Raw genomic sequence first — 6,000 nt, 5'->3', positions numbered from 1 at the left:
TAGCTTTATGCTAATGACTTTCTTAATGGACAACTGGGCGTGTTTTTACTTTTTGACGTTACTCAAGTGTCCTGACAGTGAATACATCACTACCAGGCAGGAAGTGATATCTTTTCATAGAGATTTACAGCAAGGCAAGCGTAATCTCGCGAGATTACGCTGTAAACTGTCATTCAAAACGTGATTACACTTGCTGTGCTGTTAATCTCCCACAAACGTTACCTAAGTGTCAGGATTCTGAATAAACATCACGTCCTGGCTGGTAGTGATGTCTATTCACTGCCAGGACACTTGAGTAACGTTAATGTGTGTGTATGTTACTGCACATCATGATCTCGCTAGATCACTATGTGCTGTGTAATTGAATGGAGAGAAGTGTATGACGCTGATTGGTCACTGATTGGTCAGCGTCATACACTTCTCTCCACAACGCCCACTTGGTCAAAAAGTAAAACACGCCCAGTTGTCCATTAAGAAAGTCATTAGCATAAGGCTAAAATAGGTCATACATCCTTCAAAAATTATTGTTTTTCTAAATAAAAAACACTGCTCTAATCTACATTACAGTGCCGATCACATTATGTACAAGATAGGGCACTTATAATGTGGTGACAGAGCCTCTTTAATCATAGTTATGATTGAGAACTGAAAAGTTTGAAAAGCGTATGCGTTCTCTCCTGGGACTTTTTAATTTCTTGTTTTAATTTTTACTTAAGTAAACAGTTTTGTATTTTTTCACAACAGATCGTGTGCTGGACCTCTACCTTTTTTCCTTGGATTTCTACCTACTCCCGACGTAGCTCTCTTGCTCGTGCACCGAATAATCAAGGAATGTGGCGTCATGGTGAGCGGACCAATTTTTCTTGTATATTTTTTTACTTGTTTTTCGCTGCCGCATCACTGTTTATCCCTGCGTAGCAGTTCCTTGGCCAGGCAACCTTAGCACGTCATCCATACCTCCCGACCGTCCTGGATTGAGCGGGACAGACCCGGATTCCAGGCAGTGTCTCGCTGTCCCTGCCGGCCGGCGTATGTCCCGCTGTCAACTATATCTGCGTCCGCAGCTATGGGGGCATTATACTGTATCTTGGCTGCTAGAGGGCATTATACTGTGTGGGGGCATTTATTTGGCATTATACTGTATGGGGGCAGCTATGGGGGCATTATGCTGTATGGGGGCAGCTTTGGGGGCATTAAGCTGTATGGGGGCAGCTATAGGACATTATACTGTATGGGGCATCTGTGTGGGCATTATACTGTATGGGGTATTATACTGTATGGGGCATTATGGGGGCATTATGCTGCATGGGTGCAGCTATGGGGCATTATACTGTATGGGGCATCTGTGTGAGCATTATATTGTATCGGGCAGCTATGGGGGCATTATACTGCATGGGGCATCTGTGGGCATTATACTTTATGGGGGCATCTGTGTGGGCATTATACTGCATGGAAGAATCGGTGTGGGCATTATACTGAACGAGGGCATCTGTGTTGGCTTTACACTGTATGGGTGCATCTATGGGGGTATTATACTGTATGGTGGCAGCTATTGGGGGCATTACACTGTATGGTGGCAGCTAGAGGGCATTATACTGTGTGGGAGGCACTAGGGCGGGAATTGGGTGGGGTTAAAGGGTGGGATTAAAGGCGTGGCTTAAAATGAAAAAAATTGGCAGGGCTTCAAAGGAGACTGTCAGAATAGCGATATACTGCCATACATAACGGGTATCGCTGCATCCGTAAAAGTCGAAACTATTAGGCTCTGTTCACACGGTCTGTAATCAACATGTTTTTCAGCGCAAATTATGCAAAAAACACTTGTTTTAAGCTTCCCATTGATATCAATGTGAAAGCGCATTAATAGTGCATAAGACACGTTTTTTTACATGTGTGTGTTTAAAAAACCCGTAGTGTGAAAAAAGAAGCGTCAGGTCAGTTCTTTGGCACGTAAAACACCCCGAAAATGCCCTTAAAATGTGCCAAATTCCCATAGTCAATGGGAGTCCTAATTACTTGTCAAAAAAACTGACGAAAACTCGACAAAAAGTGACAAAAACACATTAAAAACGCCTGTATTTTAAAAAGGGCTTTAGAAAAACACTAGCGTTTTTGTCACCTTTACATGTCTATTTTTTTTAGCGCCGTGTGAAGAAGGTCCTACAATATAGCGTTATTTAACCCACTCGGTAAATGTCACAAAAAGAAAAAAGTAAAACAAATTGTTGTTTTTTGGTCACCTTAGATCTCCAAAAAATTGTAATAGAAAGTGATCAAACAGTCGCATGTACTCCAAAATTATACCAATAAAAACTACAACTCGACCAAAAAATAAGTTTAAGAATTTTAGGTCCTTTTATCACTTTGCAGACCAGAGTGACCACAGGACTGATCAGCCGCAGTTAAGGGGGGATTCACACGAGCGTGTATTCGGTCCGTGCGGGCCGCGTGGTTTTCACGCGGCACGCATGGACCAATACAAGTCTATGGGGCAGTACAGACAGTCCGTGCTTTTTGCGCAGCGTTTGTCTGCTGCGCAAAAAGCGCGACAGGTTCAATAACTCTGCGTATTTCGCGCATCACGCACCCATTGGGGTATGTTCACACGGCCTATTTACGGACGTAATTCGGGCGTTTTTGCCCCGAATTACGTCTGAAAATAGCGCCTCAATAGCGCTGACAAACATCTGCCCATTGAAAGCAATGGGCAGACGTTTGTCTGTTCACACGAGGCGTATATTTACGCGCCGCTGTCAAATGACGGCGCGTAAATAGACGCCCGCGTCAAAGAAGTGACCTGTCACTTCTTTGGCCGTAATTGGAGCCGTTATTCATTGACTCCAATGAATAGCAGCGCTAATTACGGCCGTAATTGACGCGGTGTTCAAGCGCCTGCACATGCCGGTACGGCTGAAATTACGGGGATGTTTTCAGGCTGAAACATCCCCGTAATTTCAGCCGTAACGGACGCCCTCGTGTGAACATACCCTTGAAGTCAATGGGTGCGTGAAAATCACGCGCACCACACGGAAGCACTTCCGTGGGACGAGCGTGATTCGCGCAACAGCAGTGAAGAGGATGAATGAAAACTGAAAAGCACCACGTGCTTTTCTGTTTCCGAACATCCAAACGGAGTGTCTTTGCGATGAGCGAAGCCGGACAAGCGTACCGAACTTCACCGGGTTCGGCCAAACTCGTTTTGGCCGATCCCGGCAAAAAAATTATCGGTATGCGACGTCAGGAGATAGTCACTGTCCATGGTGCTGAAAGAGTTAAACTGTTTCAGCACCATGGACAGTGACTTGCGATCCCAAAATACATTAACCTGTAAAAAAAACCGAAGTTCTAACTTACCGATTACTCATGTCTCCTTCTTGCAGTCCGACCTCCCGGGATGACACTTCAGTTCAAGTGACAGCTCCAGCCAATCACAGGCCAAGCACAGGCTGCAGCCAATCACAGGCTGCAGCGGTCACTTGCACTGCTGCGTCATCCAGGGAGGTGGGGCCCGATGTCAAGAGAGGCGCGTCACCAAGGACGCGTCACCAAGGACGCGTCACCAAGGCAACGGCCGGGAAGTTCTCGGTAAGTAGGAACTTTATCTTTTTTTTTTACAGGTTTTTCGCTGTTGTGTTCGGCATTCACTGTCGAGGGTGCTGAAAGATTTAGCTCTTTCAGCACCTTGGACAGTGACGGGCGTTGACAAGCATGAGCTCTATGATGCCGGCTGCGCGAAAATCACGCAGCCGCGCATCAGACACGCATGACACACGCAGCTGTCAAATGGTTTTTGCGCTCGCAAAACGCTGCGTTGTTTGCGCGCGCAAAAACGCAACGTTTGTGTGAATCTGCCCTTAAAGGAAGAATAAACATTTACATTAAGTGACTGATTGTAGTTGTTTTCATGCTTTTCTCCTGCATCTGATCTAGATCTTCATGATAACTTTTCTTGGCCACAACTCATCTCTGCAGCCCAGAGGTCTTTCGCTCTTCACTTTGCAGCACATCTCCTACACTGTGCCCCCTAACTAATAATAATAATTGCGCTACACACTTTGACCCCTGAATATAACACCACCCTGTGCTCCCTGATTAAAATTGTCTCACACTGTGCTCCCAATATAATAAAAATGTCCACCCTTTACCCCTCAAAAATAAATATTTCCCACACTGTACCCCTTAATAATAAATAATGCCCACACGTCCCCCTCTTAGTAAATAATGTCTACTTCATGCCCATTTAGTAAATAATGTCCACACTGTGCCCCTTCAGTAAATAATGCCCACACTGTGCTTCTTTAGTAAATAATGCCCACACTGGTCATAAATTACCCGCACTCTGGTTATATTAAAATTTCTGTTGGCGGGGGTGTGATCTCGGCATGTGAGGAAGCAGGATGCATAGATCAGGAGCTCCCGCCAACCGTGATATTTAACGCGACATACAGCATACCAACAACCTGCAAGTACCTTGTTTCCCGAGCAATGCCCCGAGGGAAGACCCTCAAGACTTCCCAAAAGATTAATCGTCTTCACTAACTCATTTCTTGAGACCGCGTCTCTCGCAAGGACAGGAGCAATCCATCATGGCCGGCGCCTCCCCCAGCTCCACTCCACAACAGCATGCCGCAGCCTCCCCTCCATACTCAGGCGTTATATATCAGGTGCGTTCACGCCACCAGACCCCTAGCCACGCCAGTTGCTTTTCCCAGCTTCGGGAGATCCCCTCTCAGATCCAAGTGGTCGCCAGGCCCTATATCGCCAAGCCATATAGAAGAGGCACTACTGACTAGAATGGACCTTTCTTAAATATCTTCCGTCCAGAAGTTTCTTTGATAATATACCGGACAGGATCGAGAAAATGCAGCGCAAATGTCTGGAAGAAGTAAACCGCACTGTAGAACAAATGTGCATACATACGTGTTTCTGCCTTAGAACAGTAAACATCTCAAGGAGGCAGGCTGGACAGGTTGGAGAACCAACTTCAATCTCATCAGTCGCTGTTACAATCTATGGCCGTAGAACACGATGACCTGGAAAACAGAAACAGAAATAGGCGCAATAATGTACGTATAAGGGGATTACAGGAATCGAAGGTGGGAGACAATATCCGTGCCACAGTGACGTAAATTATTAATAAAATTTTGGGGGAGCCGCCGGACAGCCCTATTGAGCTGGACAGAGTGCACAGAGCGCTGGGACCTAAATCGCAAGATCCGGACAGACCCAGGGACATTGTGTGCAGAATCTACTATTTCACTGTAAAGGAACACTTAATGCGCAAAATGGGCAACATGGGTCATTTGGAGTTTAATGGCGCTGAAGTAAATATCTTTCGTGATCTGTCGGCCCGTACATTGCTGATGAGACACATGATGCATCCTTTGCTGGACATAATCAGAGCGACTGAAGTGACATATTTGTGGGGCTATCCATTTCATCTTATTGTCAAGAAGCAAGGGGCCTTGTTCTTGGTGCAATCTTCACAGTACTTGCCTGCCCTCTTCGCCTTCCTTGATACTCCGAGTGACATTTCGGACTGGAAAGCTGCTTCCCTGAACTATCGCCTCACCTAGACTAGGACGGAACTGTCCTATGGATCTTCTGCAGCCCCGACCACAACGAATTAGACCTGCGAGACAACAAGTTCCGTAAAGGAGATGTTTATTTGTTAGAGTATATGAATCTTACAAAGACATATCCTTTTCTGGGGTCCGACCTACGTATCTCTTATAGTGTGAGCTTTGTATGGTTTTGATGTTCGATAATATGTTTTTTTTATTAAGATATCCAGTCTCTATACCGGGTACATTTTGTTGGGCAGTTTAAACAGATTGCAGTCAGTACGTTTTAGGCTAATTTCACTAATGATGTATATTATGGTCACTTATAAACTAATGGGTGAGGTATTTTTGTCCTCACATCGTTCATCAGTTGACTTGCACATGTGAGAACCTTGAATTTATTTGTTCTGAGGCTAACATAGCAATTGTTTGTGCT

The 6,000-nt window shown here is 45.3% G+C and overlaps 1 long non-coding RNA gene across 1 annotated transcript in view; it reads left to right on the top strand.

Annotated features, from left to right (window-relative positions):
* Positions 1 to 3,499: 3,499 nt before the first annotated feature.
* The window catches only part of LOC142748236 (uncharacterized), a 40,917-nt gene continuing 38,416 nt past the window's right edge, over positions 3,500 to 6,000 (top strand). The window contains exon 1 of the long non-coding RNA XR_012882200.1: positions 3,500 to 3,585. This is a non-coding gene — a long non-coding RNA (uncharacterized LOC142748236). The remainder of the gene's footprint in view (positions 3,586 to 6,000) is intronic.

Source organism: Rhinoderma darwinii, chromosome 3 (genome assembly GCF_050947455.1).
Source record: "Rhinoderma darwinii isolate aRhiDar2 chromosome 3, aRhiDar2.hap1, whole genome shotgun sequence".
Classification (NCBI taxonomy): domain Eukaryota; kingdom Metazoa; phylum Chordata; class Amphibia; order Anura; family Rhinodermatidae; genus Rhinoderma; species Rhinoderma darwinii.
Note: the sequence above shows the minus strand (reverse complement) of the source record. Positions and strands in the feature narration are given on the sequence as shown.